A 27,014-nucleotide genomic window follows, 5' to 3' on the forward strand; every position below is an offset into this window, starting at 1 on the left:
ATGCAGGAAAAAATGCTGAACCTAACATATATATATATATATATATACACATAAATATATATATATATATGGATATAGATAAACATTGAGTGGAATGTCTTAAGAAAAAAGAGATTTACATACATACCACTCAGATTCTTGCGGTGCTCACAAATGTAACATCTAAACTTTAATTTTTATATATTCATGAAAATATATAAGTTATATTTGTAAAATTAAAATGACAATTTTTTTTTGATGCTAAACTTTAATTTTTATATATTCATGAAAATATATGTTATATTTGTAAAATTAAAATGATAATTTTTTTTGATATAATATGAAAGATCTGGTTGGTGTAAATGTAAACAATTATATTTAATGTGGGGTCATGTAAAAAAATAAATGCTTGGAAAAGGATTCTACACTAACGATCCTCACCAACAATTCCAAATCAGTTCTAAGGCGTACTTTGATCTTACCCCCTGCTCTTCAATCTTTTCCATTCTTTCGTTTCTTTACTTATTTCTTTAGTTCACATTGTTCTGCTATTCAAGCGACCGTCTCCTTCCGGCATCGGTGGTTCTCTGGTGATTAATCGGTTTCCATTAAAGAACTCGGTAATTTCTTCATTGCCATTTTTCTTTCTAGATTCTTAATTGCAGTTGTTGAAATAAAGCCAGATAGTTTGAATTGAAAGAGTCAATTTTGAATATAGTAACAATTCATGCAATAGAAAATACAAAAATGGAAACGTAGGAACATTTAATGATTCGTCTGAGCATTCGACGACCAGGCCAAGTACGAACCTATTGAAGATTTTAATGATTTTTTTTTCTCTACTGAATGTACGAAAGTAGATGGAATGAAAAGTGCAAGAGTAAGGAGGTGTGTGTGTATATGCGTGCAAGGAGGTGTTTTATGAATCTTATAGTTGTAAAAGATGCCAAGGATGAGCATCATGATGTGTTTTATAGGAAAAGATAAAGAGTTGCTTTTTAATTGTTCATCTCCTTCCTCAGAACTTCTCAGTTCTTCTCTAATCCTCTCAAAACTAATTAAGTCCTTTCAAGAATGCCAATTTGATTTTCCTCAACTTAGGATCTTCTTCCTTCCTCCTTTGTGTAAGAACATTGTAATTTTAAATAAAATACAAGGCAACCTTTCCTCTTTCTACAATGGAAATAGGTCATTAGAACAGTATATAGCTTGGTGTATTGTCTATTGTTTCTTTAGAGTGCTTTTGAGAAAAATTAAGTTGAAATTATTTATTTTGGGATAACAAATTTAGTCCTTAATGAGCCTACTAAAAGTAACAATGCCTACATTTAAGCTAAAAAATTCGTGTGAAGTATGCATGACAAAGATAAAGTGATTTGCATTGGTACTCCACAAGACAACCTCAATAAGAATTTTGCAAATTTTATTAAATCATGCTCAGGCACTTTGTTTTAGGCTATAGATGGCTTCAGTTTACATTATTCAATCTCCTCGTGAAGTACATATCTTGGGAGTCGCTCCATTTATACAGTTTTTGTTATAGAGCCATACAAAATTCTCTTTCACATCCCTTCACAAAAGAGATGAGTTGAGTTGAGTCTAGTCTAACAACAGTTGAGAAGGTGTAAAGGTGGTTAAGACCATTAACTTGAGTGTATCATTAACAACTAAATGAGCACTGTATTGATCAACATGATTATTAGAATAAATTTGACAGTGTAAATCCATTGACATGGAATAGGTTTAGCCCTAGGAGGTGAGGTAACATGTTCCCATCACTGTCAATTTAGTAGAAAATGCATTTAATGTCCAATATTTGTTTCAAGTGAGGGTCTTGTAGGTCTTTTTGGTATGTCTAAGCTGTAAAAATAAAGGCAGGCACAAAGAAAAATGTCACAATTGATAGAAAGGCGATAGGTCTTATAAGATTCAAGATGATGAGAAGTAATTGACTTTTACCTTGTTTAAAAGCAATGTGAAGATGAAGGCCTAAAAATTCATCAATAAGTGGATGTTTAATTGGTTTATACAAAGTTCATGAGGTTATTATTGCAGTTAGAGGATTAGACAGGCTACAAGTGGAAGAGGGGAAGTTAAGGAAAGAGAATGGTGTGACACTCGAAGGAGAAGGGTTAGAAGGGGACATTTACTGAGTTGAAACCTTTTGCAAATGCAATAGGACCACATCCCAAGATAAACTTAAAAGGGCTTTTGTATGCAGCATCAAGGTATAGACAACATCAGTTAATTGGTGTAGTTTTCATTCAATACCATCATTTGTTGAGATGTACAACAATAAGATAACTAATGAATAATTCCATTGCCAATAAAAAATAAACTGAAGTTTATATAAATTTCATAGCATTGTCAGCTTGAAGAGTTTAGTCAAAGTAGAGGATTGAACTTCGATATGTTGTGGAAAAATTTGAATATAGCCAAGACCTTTTACATGCATTTGGGTAAACAATCTAATGCCGCCTTAGAGTGATTATTAATAAAGATGATAAAATATTCAATGCGAAGGTGAACCACGGTAAGACTTGAACCCCATATGTCAAAATGAACTAGTTCAAATGGGATAATGCTACAAGATCTCTTGGTTGAAAAAGATGCCCAATGATGTTTATCAAGTGCGTGTGCATTACATTAAAAGTTGGAAGATCAAATTAAAGTATACTGCAAAAGAAAATGTGGTGTTGGATGACTCAAATGATAGTGCCATTGGTAAGGAGTAATGGTGGAAAAGAGGGCAAAGGAGACTAAAGGTGTCAAATACTAAACTCTATTAGTTTAACACGTCCACTCATCTTCATCATATCGAGATTCAAAAAAATTCTATAAAAATGATAAAATGTTACATAGCAGCTTTTTTATTTGGTCTGTAATGAATAGAGAGTGAAGACGTTTGGAAGATATAGGTTTGTGGATAGACACACATCCTAGCCAAAGACATAAATGTAAGATCCATCTGCAACAAGGATCAAAAACAGTGAGGACAAGTGAAGTGAAAATTGACGACTGGTGATTGCCTGTCATATATTAGGAAGCACCAAAATCTAATAGCCAGGAGGAAGCAACAACAAAATAAGGGGAAGCAATGTCGTGGGATACATATAAAGATGCCTAAGAATGATGAACAAGGCAATCATAATCCTCCAATGGAAGCATAATCGGCTTAGAAAAATTGATGTTAGTAGGTGAGCCAATAGTGGGAACCAAAGATCCAGATAAATGTGAAGGATGGTGGAATTTAATTCAACAACAATCTGAAGGGAAAAAAGTATGAACACAATGGGAACACCGATAAAAGCATTTTCTCTTATGTCCAAAGGCACAAACATGACCACCATGATGTTCTATTACTAGAGTAGCCTGTTCAGAGATTGAGGGGGAGTAAGTTAAAAACTTAGCGACTCGTAGAACTGAAATGGAGAAGTTAAAATGCTAGGAATAGTGAAGTTTGTCATCAATTGTGATCACCCTTAAATAGTCAAGGGTGAAGTTCAGAGAGAAATTTGGCTACAAGAAACTTCATACTCTATGTTTGCTAAGCGGTCAAATTAATTGTGAAGGTTATTGAAGTTCATCTCATTTGCCATTTAGGGTACAATAGTTTTTCAATACGAAAAGATCATTTTGTTGTAGAGAAAATATTTCGGTGTAAAGTGTGTAGACATTGGATACGCTTACTTTTCTTAAAGAGGATGGAAAAATACCATGTTTAATACTTATAATCTTTGTTGCAGTGCCAATTGTATAACCATTTACATAATATGTCAACACTTTTCATCCTTCATTTTATAAAAAAATGTCAAATATATCAACACTTCAATTTAATCTAAGAGCTAAAAAGCAACAAGTAGTTTTTTGGCTAAGTTGAGTCATATGTAAAAGAAAAAAAAATGTTATTTTCTAAGAACAAGCAGAATGGCTTGAAATCTCGTTGCAGAGCTACAAGTTACGATGACCATAAGGAATACATGCTATTTTATTATTATGAATGCTTAATTTCACCGTCACCAATTATGGTGGAAATCATTTCCATTGGTATTTTTAAAGAAAAGGACTAGTTCATAAAAGGGGAAAAATAATTGAAGGAACTCTTTATTGAAAATTTTAGAAGTGATGATTTGTCTCTTCTCATTTTATGCAAAAAATTGTGTTATTTTAAATATAACTTTTTTATTAATAGTAGAGCTTATAGACGTGTCTCAAGGTGAAAATGGATAGTGATAAATTATTTTATTAGAATTTTTTGTGATCCATTATTCATCATCTTAGATTTACTTTTCTAGAGCGGAAAGATCCACAATTTTCCCTTTCAGATTAATTCGATTTTGTGATCATTACATAGTTATGGAACATCATAATGTCCACATTCCTTATTATTATCTAAGATGTTTGGATGCTGCTAAATACACCTAAAGCCAAAGATGTTACTTTCATCTTTGACTTAGATCTCAACAACAAAGTAAGATAATCTATGTCATTGAATATCTTGATATAATGAAGATTTGCTAGCTTTAATTAGATTTCTCACCAAGATTTCTAGATGAAGTACTGTGAGTATGCGGTGATTCTCAAATAATAGAATGAGAGAGGTTTTCAATTATTTGTTTGTCTTGATAATGAATTCAACCAAGTTTGTGTTCAGATTTTAAGCAAAGGGAATTTATCATCTCAAAGTAAAGTTTTCTTACTCATAGGGTTGAGGAAGAAGGATGATAATATTGGATAACGTTATCCTATGACGCCCACTTAGCCTCATGAAAAAAGATTAATGGTCACTAATTCTGACGTGGGGCTTTCCTAGTGGCTTATTCCCAATGGCTGAACCGGTTGAGCAAGGACCTCAGGAGGACGGTCAACCCTAGAGATTGAGCTCGGGTTACCGCTAAAGGTGAGGGTTTTCCCCCTCCTATTTACCTACTACCATATATGTTATTTTAATTCATTAGGGTCAGTTTTTGTATTTTGAGAATTCCATCCAGCTTGTCATTGGCATTTGTGTTCCATGCTGTATCCTACTCTGAGATTGTGATTATACCCACGAGTCCTCACCGTATTCCTTCCTCGGGCTTGCTGACTTTCAAAAAACGATCATCCATCTGCCTAACACTTGCCGCAAATCCTCTAACCTCTCCTTCCAGACCTTGTTGTAAGCACTCCAACCCTTCCACCCTTGCTGCAAACCCTCTGACCCCCCCTTTCAGATCCCGCGGTACCTATTACAATCTTCCACCCTTGCCACAATCCTCCCCACACCTCCCAACCGCTACAACTAACGTCCTAACTTCTCCTGCAGGTGGCCGCAACCTTCCACCATACCGACTGTTGTTGATACCTCTTTATCCACCCTTTGCCCATATTGCTGCCTCCCTCAGCCTACAATCCCCGGTCCCACCATCTTAAACCGCAACCCTCCACCTACCTCCTTGCCATGGGTATCTCTTGTGTGTTGTGTTGTTTGTTTCTGCTTTAATAGTCTTTGCTTGTACTATTTTTTAATTCAACAATAATATTTGCAATATCTTTGTGGTTTGGGTTAACTCCGACATCATTTAGTATCAGAGTCTGTTAGCCCTAGTCATATCTTATGATTTCTAGCATCCGCTCTACCCAAGCCATCTCTACCCAAAAAAATTCTTTCCTATTCCCAAACCTCTACCCAAAAAATTTCTTTCCTAATTTCCCCTCAAATTAATTAGGATTTTCAAAATTAGTACCCCAATTTAATTTTCCTATACCTTCAATTAGTCTCATACACCCTCTTTCACCTCCCAATCCTAAACCTTATCCATTCTTCCAAGGAGATACATGCTTAAGCCTACTCAGAAAGAGATATAACGAGAGATCCGTTGATTTCAACGAAGGCTTACAGACATGAAGGATGAAATCTCAAGGGAAATTACCCTCAATCGTGACAGGGAAAGCCGAAGGGGCGAATGATAAAATAATTTTAACCATAAGTAGGATTTCAATGATGAAGAAGAAAGTCCACGATAATTTGAAATCTAGTATTAGAGGAGGCAGAGAGAGAATGCCACATATGGACATAGTGACTTTAGAATAAAGGTGGATCTACCAAATTTTGATGGAGATATGAATTTAGACGACTTTATTGAATGACGACAATCAGTTGAGAGGTTATTTGAGTACAAGAGATAACATAAGATAAAAGGGTGATGCTTGCAATTATTAAATTGAGAAAGAGCGCCTCCTTATGGTAGAAAAACTTGTAGAGGCAGAGAAACAGAGAAGACAATTATAAGATTACTAAGTGGGAGAAGATGAGAAAGATGATGATAAGAAAATACCAAGCCCTTCACTACCACCAGGATATTTTTTGAGATTCCACCATCTACAGCAGAATGAAATATCATTGGAGGAGTTTACAACTCAGTTTGACTACTTACAGTTGAAGTATGATTTGGACAAGCCAAAAGAACACACCATATCCAGTTATCTGGGGGACTGAAATCCGCAATCAACAACGTTGTGTAGGTGCAACCTTATTGGCCCTGGAGAGATGTTTAGATCTTAGCCCTGAAGGTGAAGAGACAGCAAAAATAGAGCAGACAACCATCACTAATCAGGCATCCACCCACTTTTAAGGATACCGGCAAGAGCATGTCGGTCGCCCTATGACTGAGTGCAGTTTAATTTAGTGTAATATAATATTTTGAAATTAGATATTTTAATTTGAAGAAAATGGGGTCAAATTGATTCCATTGATTCCTACAGTTTGAATAATCGAGCTAATCATGAGTAATGCATACACTACTAGATAATAAGCTCAATTAAATAAACTATAGAAATAAATGTCTTCCGTTTAATCTGCAAGTTTGCATGTTGATTGACAGATTTCTCTATTCGATATAAGAGTCGAATAAAATTTATTTTAAGTTTGGGTTCTTTTAAGTTCCGTATAAGGACAAACCTCTATAGTAAATTATATATTAAACGAATGAATCATTTAAGAAAACTCTCGATAAAAATCAGGAATATTTTATTTTCATGAATTCAAAAGGAAGAGTTTTCAACGAACATGATTGCGAAATTTTCAATAGGGATTAGTTCAAAGGTGAAATATTTTATTTTAAGAAGCAAAAGAAGAAAAATATGAGAGATTAAAGGTCCATAATAGGTTTTTGGTAATCCCCTAAACCTTGGCTCAATTTAGGATGATATTAATCTAAGTTAACTCTTGCCAGTTTTATTAACTAAGACTTAGATTTATGTAACGATGATCTACACAAAAAACCTAGAAAGATAAGAGGTTTTACGTCGATTGACTACCTCATAATCCTAAAACAAGTTAGGACATGCTGCATATTGGGACTATGCAGAAACCTAACAAAAAGAGAGGTTTTATGTCATAAAAGACAACCTCAGAATCCTAAAGATTGTTATTTAAACTAAAGAAAGATCTTGATGAGCTACCAATGAGGTTTGCTCCAAGTTCCTTGTTGAAGTGTTTTCAAGTCTTCGGGTCCTCCGATCTTATTATTAAAAGTTTTATTTATTTTGATAATTTTACAGTGAATTAATTAAAGAGTAGTTGATGTATAGTTTAAGTCTAAGCCAATGCTAAGCTCACTTAACCTAAGTAATTTCCTTGTGTTATGATTTCTAGGTTCTCTCTAATCTAAACAACTTTTATTCCTTCATTATTTGTTATTAACACATGCATTATATGTTTGATAAAAGCAGTAAAAACATATATTGAGACACAAAAAATAATAAGTAGAGCGAATAAAGAAACAATATTTTGTCAAATTTTTATTAAATTTTAATTATTTAATTAGTGTTAACTCGATCAAGATGTCTATGACTCCGTATTCCCGGATTACCAGGTGCCTAGTGCCCTATTTTACTTAGTCCGAAAGGTGGTTGCCCACCAGGACCGGAAGATTCTTGTCAATATCCACATAATGCATCGTCCAAGAAATCTTCGTGAACTAGAACAAAAAAGGGTGTTTAAGTTGCGTTATGTGATCTTTGTGATTAAAATTTAATTGATCATTGAGTTATTTTATCGATTTTAGGGTTGAAATGTTTTAGGTTGTTTACATCTTGTTGTCGGATTTTAAATGTTTTATTTTAGCTATTTTTGTTCACTTGTTATTATTTATGTGAGACAGACGACTTTGAAACTGACTTAATCTCAAAACCATGCTTTAAAGCCTTGTTGTGTTTGGTTTGATTTAAGTTTAAGTTTTAATATGTTTTATGTAAATTTTACCCATCCCGATTTGTTTTATTTTATATTTTAATTGATGTTCAAGTTGAGGGGTTTAAGTTTAACTTAGGTTTAAGGTTATACCTAAAAGGTTCTTTTTTGCTCAACCTATGGGTTAGGTTCTAACCTAAGGTTTAGGGTATGTTTAGCTTAAGATTAAACTATGATTTAAGTTTGTTTTACTTACAGATTAGGGTTGGATTAAGATTAATTAACCTAAGGTTTAGGTTAATTAATTTTATTGATTTGATGTTAACTAACTTAAGATTTATGTTAACTAATCCTATTGGTTTAGGGTTAACTGACATAAGGTTTAGATTAACTAATCATATTGGTTAGGGTTAACTGATCTAAGGTTTATGTTAACTTACTATATTGGTTTAAGATAAACTAACCTAAGGCTTAGGTTAACTAATCTTATTGGTTTAGGGTTAACTAACCTAAGGTTAATGTTAACTAATCCTATTGGTTTAGGGTTAACACTTAAGGCTTAGGTTAACTAATCCTATTCGTTAGGGTTTAGGGTTTAGGGTTTAGAACCTAAGATTTAGGTTAACTAATTCTATTGGTTTAGGGTTAGCTAACCTTAACTAACTTAAGGTTTAGGTTAACTAATCATATTAGTTTAGGGTTAAACTAATCTAGGGTTTAGGTTAACTGATCATATTAGTTTAGGGTTAACTAATCTATTTGGTTTAGGATTAACTAACCAGGATTAACTAACCTAAGGCTAACCTAAGGCTTAGGCTAAATAATCCTATTGGTTTAGGGTTAACTAGCTTGGGGTTTAGGCTTAGCTAATCCTATTGATTAGGGTTAACTAATATAGGACTTAGCTTTAGTTAATTCTATGGATTAGGGTTAACTAACATAGGGCTTAGGCTTAGCTAATCCTATTGATTTAGACTTAACTAACTTAAGGTTTATGTTGACTAATCTTAGTGGTTAAGATCACTAATTTTAATGGTTTAGGTTAAGGCTAACATAAAATTAAGGTTTAGTTTATGATGAACCTAATGTGTAGGTTAGACTAAACTAAAGTTCATGTTAACTAACCCTAAACTCTAATAAGTTCAATTTGAGCTGAATGATAGGATGATTTAATTCTCAAGTTTAAAATGATCCAACTATTAAAATTTGAATCAGCTAAAGGTTAAGTTTACACAGGCTAAACTCAGGTTAAAGACTGGCTAGTCTAAAACCCTAAATGACTAAAATTGAACTTAATGAGTGATTGACTCAATTCTTGAGTTGGCTGAGCAGGTCTATAATCAGGTTGAACCGAACCTAAAAAAAAATTGGCTAGGTTGGACTTGGGTTGAGTTTGGGCTAGGTATAAACATGAACCCTAATTAACGTGTTTTAATTATAAAAATTATTTTAAACATGATTTTAAAATTTTAAACCTCTGTTTATGATCAAATGTTCAATTAGAGAGAAACCTCTGTTTATGATCAAATGTTCAATCAGAGAGTTTTATAATTGTTCAATTAGAGAGTTTTATAATTTTTTTAATTTTTAATTTAAATAAATATTGCATTTTGTTTAAAAATCAACATATAAGTATAGAGACATTAAGATGACTTTGAAAAATCAGAGAAGCTTTCTCCAAGATCATTTAATATCCCTGTAAAATTTCATATTTTTCTCATTTATATTTTAATTTTTATGATTTAATACTTCAGAACTTCAAAAATTAATTTAAAAATATTTACTTAGTAAAAAATCATGATTTTCATTTTAAAAAATTCTGCTTCATTTCCTTAATTCATAGTATCTTTCGGTTTATTTTTTCGAGTTTTCTACAAAAAGTTTTGTAATTTTAAAGTTAAGTTATAATTATTAGAATAAAAAAAATAAAAAAAAATAAAAAAATGCTACACTATCTTCTCCCTCCTGCGTCATTTTGATTATATTACCTGTTACATATTATCTTTTAAATTTTTAATGAATGATAACCTGGTTTTCGTACTATCTTGTAAATTTCAATAATAAGTTGTGAATTTTTACATGTTTTCGTTCCATCTCAATAAAAAACTAGCTTGATATATGGCTTTAGGAAATTAAATAATGGGAAAATTTAATAAGCCTCACACTGTTTAGGAAATCAAAGTGATAACAGGCTCCGTTGGTTGGAAAAATTGAAGTTTTATCTTTGCCCGGTTCTCGTAAACTAGAACCGGTTGCTGGTTCACCGGTCGAACTGATGGGTTGAGACAATCTGGAATGATTTGATGTTGAAGTTGTTCAGTTAGATGCTCAGACCGGACCACTAACCGGTTCACAGTCAAACTGGCCGGGCCGGTTCAGTTTTCAATACATTGGTGTTAACTTACTCGTTTCATTTTGCAGTTAGAAGTTATAGATCTAAAAAAGTTTTTACATCTTAATTGTTTAAAATAGAAGTAAATGACGATAACAAGGCTGACACATCAACATATGAAAATCAAAAACTTGAAAAACTAGTACGAGAGAAACTCACTATAAATATAATGAGAAAAACCATTCTTACATACAGGTGCATGAAACCAAATTAGCTATAAGATATGAGGTAAAAAAAACATGGAATATTTTATAATAACAATAATAATAATAATAATAATAATATTATTATTATTATCATTATTTAAGGCTCTCCGTGCATTTTCGACTGAACGCGTCGTTGTGGTGAAATAATGTCTCTTGTAGATAAAATCGACGCTCCGGACGCACTGGTGCCGTCTGTTTCGTCAATCGGGGTCGTTCGGATCACTTTTTTAGGCGATCGAGCAAAAAATGATAATTCATATATTTAAAGCCTGCATGTGAAACCGTAGTGCAGCGAACGTCCTCTCTAAGTGAAATTGACGTTCCAGATTCAATCGTACAGTCTGTTTCGTCATCCAGAGTCGTTCAGACGACTTTTGTCGACGGTTACGTAAAAAATGCATCAAATTTAATTTTCGTCGAATTTTTGGTTTCCGATCGATCGTTTTGTAAATTGATCATGGGACAATTAAATAAATTTGGATTCATTTAAAATTGGATCTAGACATGTTGAATTTGAAATTGAGGTATTTGATTGATCATAAAACTTAATTTGAGGATTTTGATTAAAGTGAGTGAATTTGGTCAAATTAGACCTAATTGATGGCCAATAGTTGGTTTTAGGGGTGTTTGAAATGATTTCGAAGGATTTGAGAATTTTTTTGGTCATGAGTGACATTTTGGTAATTTTGGCCAACTATGGTCAAAGTGGGGGCAAACCCCACACCAAAAATAGTGCCGACATTCAGGAAGTAATTTGGAGTCAGACGACAGGTCAAAAAATTGATTTAAAGGCTCTATGTTGTTCAGGAAGTAATTTGGAGTCAAACGACAGTGTTCAGGGTCATTTTCGATTAATGTGATTTTCGATCAATGTGAAATGTTTTATGATCCCCAAAATATTTTTTTAGTATTCGTTATTTTGGTGTCGATGTAGCAAAAATCTGTTCGAAAGTATGACAATATTACAGTCAAAATTCTCAGAAAGACGTAAGGGATGATTTGGTGTGATTTTTAGGACTTATCGGTGACTCTGAGAGATTTTTCAAAATTTGATATTTAGGCGGTATAGGGATATTTTGGTAATTTTTGGGAAAAATTGGGTATTTTTGCAATTTTTTGGTTTCAAATGGTTCAAATGATAATATCAAATGGTTTGAAGTGGGTTTTGTGATTCAATGACAGTTTTGGGGAATTTTGAAGAATTAAAATATTTAAGTGAGGTTTGTTTAAGAGAAACATGATTCAAATAATTTTGTTCAGCCTCATAGGTGTAATGATTGCAACATTGTGATATGAAAATGTAATGTGTATGATAATCATGGGGATTATGAATGACGATGCAATGTATTGAAGTCTAAAATGGTGTAGAACAGTGCAGGACTTTCCTATGATTCATAGGTTTTATAGAAATTCTCATCATGATTCCCTTATGTAATCTCTAATCTCTGTATTAAAAATTATTGATTAGATATAGAACCAACATAGAGAACGGAGATTTGGTTGAAATGTCTAAGGAGAAGGTGGGTACCATTTCTAAGATGCTAAGATAGTCATTAGGAAAGTCCTAAGGCTAGATTTTAGTCACTAAAGGAAAGACCCAAAACCCTCACCCAAAAGTAAGGTCAACAGAGCACACCTCAGAGAGTTGAGAAAACTACTTCGGATAAGTACAGAGCCACTCTGAGTGAGAAAAATCCCAAAAAGAGTAGCATGCTTACTACAGTCCTCGTGAGAAAATGCTTTAGATGCATGGATTTGGGCACATCACCTCCAGCAGCCCGACGAGTCAAGTTGCGTCTTTCACCGAGCAGGGCGCAGTGGAGGAAGTTAAAAACGAGGAGAACCAATGAACAACGTGAGGTGTATCGTCTTCTACCGAATGAAGGAGAGATGTTCATGGTTTGATGGGCCTTGTAGACCGAGGATACGAGAGATTTGTAGTGGTTTCCCCATAATATATTCTACACTCGTTGCACTGTGAACGAGAAGGTGTGCAGTCTTATCATCAATGTAGGGAGCAGTAAGAACATGACGTCTACACGAATGATGGAGAAGTTGGGCCTCAAGACTTAGAGACACTCCTAACTGTATTATCTGATGTGGTTGAAGAAGAAGAATCAGGTCAGCATTGACTCAAGGTACCAAGTAAAGTTTTTGATTGGGAGCTAGCTGCAAGATCAAGTGTGATGTGACATACTCATGGATGTCTGCCGCCTGTTGTTAGGGAGACCGTAAGACTTAGCACAACAGATTCAGAATACCTACTCCTTCACCAATGACGAGAAACACATTGTCCTTTTCCCTTCGGCAGAGCTCAAGATAAAATGTGCACTTGTCAGGCCTAGAGTAACATCAGTGGGACCAATTTTGGTGACGACAGAGGATGATAAGACTAAGACATCAGCTCCAGACACAGGATAGTCACGACAGAGAGCATTTCAGGATATCACTGTCTACACCTTACCACTACAACCATCACCATTAAGGGAGGTTTAGGTTACCCTCACTTCAGATCAAGTTGAACCGACTGTGGATTACTTTAGGAGGATTCAATAATAAATGCAGGATACACAGACCCAGTTCAGCTCAGTAGCGGACCCCCAAAAGATTTGATCGATATGGAGGTGTGCTGGCAATTTCAGAAAACTCCTCCAGTGTTTTGGGAGGCATTGCAGTCGCTGATGGGATATAGGTGCTCCTCAGGCCATCGTCAAAGGTCCATCAGCCCCTGGAGATTCCAGATACTCCGTCACCTTCAATGTGCAAACAAAACTTCGATGAATGTAGTCGAAGCTCCCCTAATACCATGAGATTGATGCGGGGCTTTCCTAGCGACCGAATCGAGTATTGCTCCTAGTGGCTGAAATGGTTTAGAAAGGACCTAAGTGGGCTGCCTGACCCTAGGGATTGAGCTAGGGTTGCTGCTCAAGGGGAGGGGTCTTCCCCCTCCTATTTACCTACTACTATAAATAGGTTGTTTTAATTTATTAGGGTCAGTTTGTGTTTTAAGAATTCTGTCTAGCTTGTTGTCAGCGATCGCGTTTCCCTTCTTGGGCTGTATCTGAGTACATGTGGTGTTTCGACTGTATCCTGCTTTATGATTGTGATTATTCCCATGACTCCTCATTGTATTCCTTCCTCAGGCTTGCTGACTTTTCGACAACAACCATCCACCCCCCCGGACCTTGCCGCAAATCCTCTGGCATCTCCTTCTAGACCTTGCCATAAGCCTTCCAACCGTTCCACCCTTGCCACCAACCCTTTGACCCCCTTCCAGATCCCATCGTACCTATTCTTGCCTTCCACCCTAATCACAATCCTCACCACACCTCTTAGCTGCCACAACCCACATCTAAGCTTCTCTAGCAAGCAACCGAAGCCCTTCCATCTTGTCGATACTTCTCAAACTTTCCCCTCTGCTCTACTTCTGCCTAATTCAGCCTACAATCCCTGATCCCACCATCTTAACCTGCACCCCAACACCTTCCTCCTCATGATAGGGTATCTCTTGTGTGTTGTGTCATTTGTTTCTGCTTTAAGAGTCTTTGCTTGTAACCTTTTGAAATCAACAACAATATTTTTAATGTCATTGTGATTTGGGTTAACTTCGGTGTCAAATACTTTTACAAAAAAAGACAGAGAACTCCTCTCAAAGTAATTTTTAGAGCAATTGTTGCATGAAAAAGGGATACTTCAAAGGAAAATGTTAGAAACTCTACCAAAAAATCCCAAATTATGATAGAAATAACGAATTTTATTTAAAAGGGTAAGTTTGCCTTGTGGAATAAAAATGCTTAACTCCGAAGAAATCTACACATACAAAAACTTAACTCTCTAGGAGAATTTTGTAGGTCATGCTCACCTTATTAAAATGATACGAATTCCAACTCTTGTGTTTTAACGCTTTAAATAGTTCTTAAGTATAGATTCTAAATACAGGAGTTTTCGACCATATAACAAACTTTGCTAATATTTTTCAATTTTACTAATCCCATCCCAGTAGTAGAAAATTAAAAGTAAATGATTGTTCCCTAATAATTGTTGCAGTTCAATAGGTTTTCCTTTTTTTTCTATAGTCGCTCTGAATAATGCTCTACATGTTCATCATCTTGTAGTAAATCTTCTCTCTGTCTATAACATCATTAAATAACATAACTGTAAGGTAACATTTTTGACAATTATTGTGTATTATGTGTCAAAGTTTTGAGAAAAATAGACTTAATTATGAATAGGCTCGATGTATTTTCCCTTTGTTTTCATTCCATTAAATAATAATCTTACAATATATTTTAAGTACAAAATACTTTGTATAATCTATTTTAGGTAACTTAATAATGCATATTCCTAATTTAAATATTCAGCTAACAATGAAATAAAGCATCATAAAGAAATTGAAAATATTTAAATAAGGAAACTCCTAATAATAGAAAACTCCTAATGTAGCTGCCTGATTTCTGTCATTCCTAATTGACATCCCCCCTCAAATTGATGTTGACTGATCAAGAAGCATCAATTTGCCAACAAGAAACTGATAATACTGCTGGGATCAAAATTCTCAAGTTCAAGAAGCATCAATTTGCCAACAAGAAATTGATAATACTGCCGGGATCAAAATTCTCAAGCAAATTCTCAAGTCGAAAGTGTCGAAGCCAAGAATGTCGAAGGCGAAGAGACAACTCTTGAACCATAACATGATTTAAGCAAAGATAAGCAAGAAATTCTTTATCATTGTCGTCCACAAAGTTGAATCATAGTCACAAGAAGGATTCGCTTCCAGTTACACGGCTTCCAGTTACACGATCCAAAGGCTACCGATTATAGCCCACAAATAGGATCCAGTTACAGTCAATATTTTGAGCAAATAGGTTGAATTCTGAATATGCTCGATTCCTTTTCCCTTTGTATTTTCCCTTTGTTTTCATTCCATTAAATAATAATCTTACAATATATTTTAAGTACAAAATACTTTGTATAATCTATTTTAGGTAACTTAATAATACATATTTTTAATCGAAATATTCAGCTAAAATGGAAATAAATTAGAATAATGATATTGAAAATAAGAAAGCTTTTAATTATAGAAAATTCTTAATTTAGTTGCCTGATTTCCATCCTTCCTGATTGACAGCCCCCTCTCAAATTGTTGTTGACTGATCAAGCTATAGAAAATTCTTAATTTAGTTGCCTGATTTCCATTCTTCCTGATTGACAGCCCCCTCTCAAATTGATGTTGACTGATCAAGAAGCATCAATTTGCCAACAAGAAATTGATAATACTGCCGGGATCAAAATTCTCAAGCCGAAAGTGTCGAAGCCAAGAATGTCGAAGGCGAAGAGACAACTCTTGAACCATAACATGATTTAAGCAAAGATAAGCAAGAAATTCTTTATCATTGTCGTCCACAAAGTTGAATCATAGTCACAAGAAGGATTCGCTTCCAGTTACACGATCCAAATGCTATCAATTATAGCCCACAAATAGGATCCAGTTACAGTCAATATTTTGAGCAAATAGGTTGAATTCTGAATATGCTCGATTCCTTTTCCCTTTGCTTTCATTCCTTTAAATAATAATCTTACAATCTATTTTAGGTACAAAATAAAGTGCATAATCTATTTTAGGTAACTTAATAATACATATTTTTAATCGAAATATTCAGCTAAAATGGAAATAAATTAGAATAATGATATTGAAAATAAGAAAGCTTTTAATTATAGAAAATTCTTAATTTAGTTGCCTGATTTCCATTCTTCCTGATTGACAGCCCCCTCTCAAATTGATGTTGACTGATCAAGCAGTATCAATTTGCCAACAAGAAGCTGATAACATTGTCGGGACAAAAAATTCTCAAGCTGCTGAAGTTGAGAGTGCCGAAGTCTGAGATTTCCGAAGCCTAAGAATGCCGAAGTCTGAAAGTGCCGATGCCTGAGAGTGTTGAAGTTGGAGAGTGTCGAAGCCGGAGAGTGCTGAAGCACGAGAGACCGAAGCCTAAGAATGCTGAAGCGCAAAAGTGCCAAAGCCCGAGAGGGCGGCCGAAGTCTGATATTGCCGAAGTCCGAGAGTGCCGAAGCCCGAGAGGCCGAAGCCTGAGAGTGTCGAAGCCTGAGAATGCTGAAGCCCGAGAGGCCGAAAGTCCCGACACCGAGATCCTACTTTTAGGCTATGATCAGGAACAAATCGTCCCTGTCATTGCAAGAATATACAATAGTATTTGGATTGTATGACATGACGCGAATGCTACTTGTGGGCTATGATCGTTAGCATTTGGATCAGGACGCGGATCCTACTTGTAGGCTATGATCGATAGCGTTTGGATCGTGTAACTGGATCCTATTTGTGAGCTATGATTGGTAACATTTGGATCAGGACGCAGATTCTACTTCCGGCTATGATCGATAACATCTGGTTCGTGTAACTGGATCCTATTTGTGGGCTATGATCGGTAGTATTTGGATCGTTTAACTGGAAGTGGATCCTTCTTGTGGCTATGATTCGAATTTCTAGACGACAATAGGGGAAAACATCATCTTTTCTTTAGGCGAGTTGAATTCCACCACCAGCTTGACAACTTCAGCAAAACGACAAGCCGACCCATCAATATGATAAATTTTACTGCATTAAAAAATACGTCCACGACAAGCCCGAAACCCTATTCTCACGTAGACCTATACCAGGAGTTGAGATTCATTCTCTTACGCATTATGATATGAATTATGTTAAATTGTTCGTGGATTACAGAAGTTCCCTTGACGTGCTTTTGGATGATGAAAACATTCTTGGGAAGAAATAATGAGACGATGAGCAGACGGGCAGACGAGCAAGAATCGAGGCAAAGAAATAATTCCTCCCTTCCCGTCCCGCAAGAAGGCCGATGGGAAGGGAGTCTTGACGGTTCTCCAACGATTATCGGTGGTTAGGGCAAAAATTTGGCCCTGATACCATGTTAATTTTTTTAGCAAATAAAATGAATTCTGAATAGTCTCGATTCCTTTTCCCTTTTCTTTCATTCCATTAAATAATAATCTTACAATCTATTTTATGTACAAAATAAAGTGCATAATCTATGTTAGGTAACATAATAATACATATTTCTAATCTAAATATTCAATAAATCAGAATAAAGATATTGAAAATAAGGAAGTTTTGAATTATAGAAAATTCTTAATTTAGCTGTCTGATTTCCATCCTTTCTGATTGACAATTACACAATCCAAATGCTATTGATCATAGCCTACAATTAGGATCCACGTCCTGATCCAAATGCTACCGATCATAGCCCACAAATAATCTTTATTTACACGATCCAAATGCTATTAATCATAGCCTACGACTAGAAACCGCGTCTCAATCCAAATGCTACCGATCATAGCCCACAAATAGGATCCAATTACACGATCCAAATGCTATCGATCATATTGCTCCATAGAGGAGTGGCCTCAAGCACAGTGTCGAGGTCGTCTTTCCTGGTGCAAACGAAGATGGGACCATCGAAGTCGGAAGGAACCTGCTGTCCACGCCTAATGAGGGCATCCCGACCGTGTCAAAGGTGAGAGCCACTGCGGGTGGAGTTCGAATGAAGGAGAGGCTTTGACGAGACTGGCCGGGTCGAAGAGGAAGACGAAGTAAAGCAAAGTCGTCGTAGGCGAAGAAATAATGGGAGGACAAGTAGACGAGCGAGAATCAAGACAAAGAAATAGTTCCTCCGTTTCTGTCCCGCAAGAAGGTCGGCGGGAAGAGAGCCTTGACGGTCCTCTAACGATTATCGGTGGTTAGGGCAAAAATTTGGCTCTGATACCATGTCAAAGTTTTGAAAAAATAGGTTGAATTCTGAATAGACTCGATGCCTTTTCCCTTTATTTTCATTCAATTAAATAAATTTTTTTTAATATATTTTAGGTACAAAATATTCTGTATAATTTTTTTTAGGTAACTTAATAATGCATATTCCTAATCTAAATATTCAGCTAACAGGAAAATAAATCAGAATAAAGACAATGAAAAATAATTTAAATAAGGAAGCTTCTAATTATAAAAAACTCCTAATGTAGCTGTCTGATTTCTGTTCTTTCTGATTGACATTATGGAAAAAGATGATTGGACAATTTAGAAAAAGGACGCGCTTTGCATATTTTATGACATAGTTACCTCTCGTATTTCTTCGTGTCCATTCATTATACATAAACTATTTGGGAATATTACTATGGGCTAGGGCACCCCTCTTTCAAAATCTTATATTGTATATTTTCTTCTTTTTTCATGAATGAAAGTACTGAATAGTTTTATTGTGAGATGTGAAATTATAAAATTTCACGTGTTAATTTTTGTTGAAATTTTTTCAATATTCACTACTTCTTTTATGTTAATTAACTTCGGGTCTCTGCTTAATTTTTGTTGAAATTTTTTCAATATTCACTACTTTTATGTTAATTAACTTCGGGTCTCTGCTATTTGGAGACCTTAAACAATCCTCAACATTTATGGAGCTATAAAATTTGTTATCTTTATTGATGAATGCACTTAAATGACTTGAGTATTATTTTATCAAACAAAAAATTAGTGTCAGCATTATTTTTCATACTTCTATTGCTATGATAAAAATTAATTTAATGCTAACATCAAAATATTTTATTTGATGATGCTCATGATTGTTTTGATCAGATTTTATCTTTCTTTTCCAATAAAGAAGATATCATCCATCAAGTCTCATATTGTGACACCCCGAACAAAAAGAGGTGGTAGATTAAAAAAAATTGAATCCTTTTAGAAGTCAATACGACCCTTCTTTTCCAAAATCAAATTTAAAAAATATATTGGGGAAAGGTAACTTCATCACATATCTAATTAGTTGCATACACTCTGGAGTAATAATGTTCAGAAGTTCCTTGAACTGCTTAATGAAAATTTTTCATTCAAGTAATTTCTTCTGACAAAACCCTCCAACAATATTTGAGCGCATTACTTGTCCATATCGCAAACAACACCATAAAAAAATTTAATCTTAGATAGCTCAAATGCTTATTTGTAGGATATTCCTCCCCTTAAAAAAGTGTAAGTATTTACGTTCAACTCCCAAAATATTCTTCAGTTCAAAAAAATTGCTTATATATTTTTCTTTTAATTAAAAACAATTTTTTTTTCAATCAAATTCTTCTTTAGGAGGAAAATAATTAACTAGAAGATATGTTTGAGGAAACTACTCTTTCATTTCTTAACATTACATTCACACAAACTCTAATCACTTTACTCCTTTGAATCTGGAAGAGAAATCAACCTAGCCAAAACTTCAGCAAACTCAAAACTTAGATCCATTATCAGGCAACAATGATTAGCCCATAAACAGAAATTTATCGTTGCATCCCATTTTTAATACACATCTCTTCAAAAATTTTCCCTGCACAGTCTTTCTTGCAACCATCTGCTCCAACTTTTTTAAAATGTCTCAAATCTTACTTGAGGTACGTGAAAGGATGCCATGAGATAGATGAATACCTTGAAAAAAGTTCACTTATATATTTCGTTGAGCTACAAAAGAAAAAAATTGTAGGAGATAAATTTTTTTATTAAATTATAGAGTTTGTGAAACTTTGAAGTGGTATAAACAAGATTAGTTGCCAAATGTTCTACCTAATTTTATGAAATGGACTATAAAAAAATATTTGCATTTGCTAAGAATATTAATACGATTTATATTTCAATTTCTCCTTTTGCTAGCTTTGGATGGCCCATGCAATAATATAATATAAGGAATACTTTCTTACATGAGAACATTGAAGAAGTTTATTCGGATTCTCCGTTAATATTTGAGAGCTCTTTCACTAAAATAAGGTGTGCAAATTGAGAAAAATATTTTATGGTTGTAAAAATTTCCTAGAATATGGTATGATATTTTGATAAAAGTCATGTATGCAGTAACACTCTAAAAAAATCAAGTAGATAATATCCTCTTGATAAAACACTCCATTGATGGAAAAATTATACTTTTCGTTAGATTTATTAGTGATATAATTGTCATAGGAGATGTTGGTGATGGAAAATAATCTCTCATATGAAAACTTATTGAAGATTCAAAGTCCACAAATTGGTCGAACTCGAACGCTTTCTAGGTATATAGAAGTTCCTCATTTAGAATAAATAATCTTCACCTTTCAAAAAAAAAATATTATAAGCTTATCAAGAAAAATAAAGATTATTGATTACAAATCATGTTAAACTCTAATTGAATTATGCCCGAAATTATTAGATTACAAACAAAAAAGAATAGATGTGGACATTGGGTAATATCAAAGATTAGTTACAAAATTAATCTGTTTATTGCATGCACTCTTCGAAATTGCCTTTGCAGTAAGTACTAAAATAAATTTATGCAAAAACGCAGAATTTCACATTCAAACTGTTTATAGAGTCCTTAAGGACCTTAAATCAAATCTAAGAAAGGAAATTCTCCAAAAAACATATAATATTTAATAACTTTAAAGTTAAACCAATGCTGAATTTACGGGTCATCAATGAATATGAGACTCACTTCTGCATATTGCACAATTTTGAAAGGAAATCTTATAATATGGAGAAGCAAAAGCTTATAATTTCAAGATTTTGTGTTAAATCTAATTTCAGAGCTCTTGCTCAAGGGATGTGTGAATTCCTATGAATTAAAATCATTTTGAGAGATTTAAAAATTAGATGAAAAGAGTCCATTAAGATATATTGTGATGATAAATATGCGATTAGCATTATTCACAATCCTTTACAACATGATTGTACTATATATATGAAAGTGGATAGGTATTTTATAAAAGATCTTGAAAGCGGATTGATTTGTATTCTATATGTCCCAACAAAAGGATAACATGCTAAAATATTCACCAAATTACTCGACAGATTCACATTCAAGGATATTGTAAGCAAACTTCAAATGGTAAATCTCTTCCATCTAGCTTGAGGGACTGTGCTGAGGGGCCACAGTTCAAAAACGAAAAATGGGAGTTCAAGCTAAGGAAAATTAGAGGCCACAAATTCATTCCTTACCAGGAGTACCTTTCCCATCGATTCATATACCAAAGAAAGAACTAGGGCCGGTATCAATTGAAAATCTTTAATAGATCAAACATGGGGAAAACTAGGGGCAATTTTAGATGTTTTCTATTGTAATTATTTATTTTATTTTGCTTTTGTTTTTGTCTATAAATATTCATTGAAAGAATACACTATTCAAATTTTCGTAGTGACTTGTTCTTTTCTACACAATTAAATTAGGCACATTTTGTACCAACATCTATCTTGACTTTCATTAATCAGCATCAATCAGGTGGATACTCGCTTTTCTATATTTTCTCAAAACACATATTTACTCTTTTCATGATCATCAAATAGATTTATCACAACAATTATTACTGAATAGTACATAATTAGATTTATCGAAATAAACTACTTTTAGTAAACATTATATATAATTAACACGTACCGAAATTGTACATAAAAACACTAAGAGGAAGGATTAACCTGATCGCCATACTATGAACCAATCCGTTCTTTTCCCTTATTTGAAGCTATAGACAAAAAATATCTGCTAAGCTATAAACCTCCAATGGTATTAAAATAAAATAAAATAAAGTTGAACATACAATGGAAAATAATACAATATATTATGTTGATCTTTTGAATTGATATATGTATTGATAAACACCGACATAGCTAGATTGGTATCATAATCATTGAATAAAATTGTGATCTACAATTCAAAATGTAAATGACAATCATAAGCAGTAAGCATGGATTTTTTTAAGACATTAAAAAATATTAATGTCGAGTGTGCAATCATTCAGTGTATTATGCTAGTTCGCAACTGGTATTAAAATAATCATTTACTTTCATATTTTTTGTTTTTATTTTTTACACGTCTTATCTGAGTAATGCCATTATTTTTACCTTTGTTTTAACTCATTTGGATATTATATGATCATTACCTAGCTCGCTGGCCTGTAATAACTATTGTAAAGGGTAAGATTTGCATCAGCATAACATTTGTCAGACAACCTCTTGATAAAAGTTGGACTACTATAACTTAGCAGTTTTCAAGAGTTTCGAAATCATGTGTTTGAAACTCCTTTTGGCCTTTAATAGAGGTTCATCTCATCAGTTATCTTGCCCCTCTCCGTGTTGGTCATCAGAATTTGTCAACCTATACCATATAACATGAGTTTTTTTCATAGATTTTCTCTTTTGGCATCAATATTTTCTTATTTTGAGTGTGCTATTATCAATTTGTTTTAACATGTGTTTGCAGCATAAATATGTCAGCATGTGAATAATGTCTAATCATTTGAATATTCATTATAAATAAAATATTTTTTATAATTGGAAATTAACATATAATTTATCTTTAATAGGTGATTATGTGCAATGCGTTGACGTCTTGATAACATCAAATATTATAAATCATGTTCAACTTGGATAAACATTTACAAGCAGGCGCATAAAAGTTCAATGTAATATTTGGATTTAACAATCATTAGATTTGAGAATACATTCTCCCCGTGCTAGAAATTTTTTCTCACCGCCAAGAATGAATCTACCTCAAAATGAATTTTTTTACTTTTATCACCTTCAGGTCTTTTATATACAACCTAATGAAAATCTTCATTTCCTTAATTTATACCAAGTTCTAATCTAACAACTAGAATTTAAATCAAAATACTCTTAAAACATTATTTTTATGCCAAACTAATTGCCCACCAGTCAATTCTTCAAGCCTACCATGCTTAATCCAAGCTCAAATTGTCAGTGAAATGCAGAAATCCAGAATCCAGCCTTAAAATCAAGCTCTAGCTTTGGTGTTCCGTTTGTTAGATATTATAGTCTTTATATTTCTATTATTTTACCCTACTTAAGGGTAGTTTTGTCTTGTTGCTTATTGTATATATATTTAACTTTTACTCTTGTAATGAGGTGATCGTTGCAATTGAAATCCTAGCCCTTTTCCATTCTCTTTTCTTTCCCTTGTTGTCTATTTCAATTGCAATTCTTAACACCGTTTTTCCCTCCTATGGCACAGCCCTCTGCCTGGTCTCTGTTCGCAGCACATGGAGGTTACAGAAAGGGGTAAAATTAGAATTAGTTAATACTTTTAGGATTTATTTACTCAATATCCGACTTCAGCTGCAGGACATTAGTTCCTGCTAATATTAATAAAAATTCACACTAATTAATTAATTACATAATAAAATTGTGAATACTGATATACTATCATAGTTATATGTACATCTATATTAAAAAAACGGTCCTAAAAAATGAGAATTTTCTAAAAATAATTTTAATTATAATTGTAATTTTTTGAACAATAGAGAATAAACTTCTTGGTAAAATTTTATTCTCACCTTTTGATAATTTTTATTATTAAAGTAATTCTATTTTACACATAATTATTCAAATTCTTATCATGATACCTTGGCTTACCCCCTTTTCCTAATCCTCAATATTTTTATGATCATAAAAAAATTCAGTTCTAAGTGTCTTCTTTTATGATCAACACTGATGCATATAGCACGGTTGATTAAATAAGAACAATTAAAACAAATAAAAACACTTTTAACTCTGCATTGTATTCTTTTTGATATAATGTTTACCAGACATTTTCTACATTATAATTAGCCGAATTCAGATATTCAACTCAGAAAATATACTCTTATCTATAGCTTAATTCTTCTGCACAAATGATCTAAGATATTTAAAAATATCACACCTTGTTGCGGCTTTATACTTCCAAAATATTTATTATAATTATTAATTTTTGTGCTGAAATTAAATATATCTAAGATATTTTTATTATGAATGACGCTGAACACCTTCATTCCGTGCAGGTATGAAATTGTACATATGTGGAAAACTAGGAATCCTTTTACAAAAATGGTCTGCTGCAAAGTTATCCGGCTGCATGTTATGTTGAAAAGTCATGCGGTAATATCCTTATCTTAATTATCATTCTTTTTTGATTCATATGCCAACATTTGGTCCACAAGCGGTCTCTAATCTGATTGTTAAGTGTTGAAATTATGCTTCTCTTCATTCTCCGCTCTATAAAAAATGTCAAATTTATTGGTGCTCCAATTTAATGCTGAGAGCTGCGATCCAATCAATCATTAATTGAGTAGAGTCATTATGAGAACGAAAGAGGCGTCATTTCTAAATCTCATTGCATAGCTACACGTAGTGATGATTATGAGGAAATCATTATTGCTTATTTTGAATGATTTACTTCGTCATATCCCCAATCATTGAAGGAATCAGCTTTCACATGTAGGACTGTCAAAAAAGCTTGATTTTTGCAAATACCTCAGCGTTCGAATCATTAAATAGATCCTGTTCTAATTGTTCGTTAAGTGAGCCGAACAAGAACAAATTTTTTAAACATGAATTATAAAAGAGCCGAACACGAAGGAAGCTTTGTTTAATTGTGTTTTGCTCATTTTAAGTTAAAATAAAGAAATTATATAATTTAGTTATATAATAATATATTGCATAGGAATGTTGCAGGTTCAAATTCATCACCCAACGTCTATTTTCTTAAATTAATTTAAATGAGCTAATTTTGAGCCAAACAAGAACAATAATATGTTAATCGAGCTGAACATGAATACACTGTTCATTTTCAAGAGCCAATTTCAAACAAAATTACTTGCAAACTAGCTGAACAAAAGCCAAGCCTCAGCTCTCGCTCAAGCTCTCCTAGTTTACTGCCCAAATAAGAACACGGGAGAACAAAGCCCTATCCACATGCATGCATATCTTTTCCAGAAAAAAAAAAAAAAGAAGAACACGGGAGAACAAAAAATCAAACGAAGAGAGTTCCTTCCAGAAAGAATTATTCATTCTTGTTATTTTAAATATAAGTTTCTGCTTATAATGGAGAATTTGTTTCTTGATGACCATTCAAAGTATTCCTTGTTCCAACAATTTCTTTGTAGTGTGTGAACAATACATGCTTCAGAGGTTCTGTTCGGCCTTGCTTTCTTCCTGTGCTACCATTTCAATGGTTGCCATCCCTTTCAGAATGTGAATCAAATTCTCTCTAGAGCACATTGGAATTTGTAGAAAAGAAAACAGAAAAAAAAAAAGAAATTCCTAATCAAAATATACCTTAAAATTGCTGGATTTATTTCAAGTAAATATATTAACTTCGAGATTCATTTTGATATTCATATGTTAGCTTAGAGTTCCCTTTTTTTTGTAAAAAAAAAAAAATTTTAGCTTGATCGTTTTGCTCTTTAGAAATGCCTATTATCTTTATAAAAGTATGAACTCGGTCTTTGGCTGGCAACTTAAATTAATTGTACGTCGTTATCATCATTTGACTTTTTTTCTCTCATGTTTGCAGGAGGAAGAAGAGTGCTTTGTGTGAATTAATTGGCCATCCTTTTCTTGAGGGGCACGCTTTGTACAATACTATCCAGTTATGAACAGATAAGTATCCATTTTGTTTTGGACTCCACATAAGCAATTTTATCACAGCTTTTCTCTCAAAATACTTTTCTACATGAAATTTAACTCGACCGAAAGCTAAATAAACCATAACAACAACAACAACAACAAATAAAGAAAATTTAAGAGTGCATCATGCTGCTGTTACAGTATGCTTCACTGTGATTTGATATATGTACTGGTGCCTGCTGGCTAAAGAAATAAATGAATGAATAAATATGTAATTATTGTAGATATGAAGAAGGAAAAAAAGGAGTCTGTACGCCTGTATGAATTTGTGTTGAGTTGGCAACGTTTAATCGTAGCAATTTATGAAAGTGGGCACGTAATTAGGCACGTCACTTGGTCAATAAAAGCTATTAAATTCAGTGTCTTAAAAAGAAAATGATACTTCGCTTCGTCTGCGTCAGCTGACCTCGCCCATCACCTCTTCTGGATTCTTCACATTCTCAACTTAAGTACAATACTTGGCAAAAAGAATTACGTTCAAGATATTGCACTGCAGCCCCTCGTGATTCTCATCTATGACCGTCGGTTAGCTGCTGCCCATGTTAATGTTCCTCACATTGTAATGTATTTAAAATGTATCGTAATGAACACAAGTTTATTTCAAATTCGCATCCAATCAAATAATTTGTGTTTGTAAAACGCATTCAATTTGCTCTTTAATTTTAAAAGCATCTGACCAAATGATGTTGGAAACATGAAGATGAAAATGAAATTCATTTATGGACCTTTCTAGTTGGCATGAAAAATTTTAAATTCTTGCATTTTTGTGCAAGGGGCAAA

General features: G+C 33.5%; 1 long non-coding RNA gene across 1 annotated transcript; it reads left to right on the top strand.

Annotated features, from left to right (window-relative positions):
• Positions 1-405: 405 nt before the first annotated feature.
• LOC110021481 lies at positions 406-27,014 on the top strand. Its single transcript, XR_002293657.1, has 3 exons — positions 406-599; positions 24,608-24,704; positions 26,122-27,014. It is a non-coding gene; the product is annotated as an uncharacterized LOC110021481 (long non-coding RNA).

Source organism: Phalaenopsis equestris, unplaced genomic scaffold (genome assembly GCF_001263595.1).
Source record: "Phalaenopsis equestris unplaced genomic scaffold, ASM126359v1 Scaffold000134, whole genome shotgun sequence".
Taxonomy (NCBI): Eukaryota; Viridiplantae; Streptophyta; class Magnoliopsida; order Asparagales; family Orchidaceae; genus Phalaenopsis; species Phalaenopsis equestris.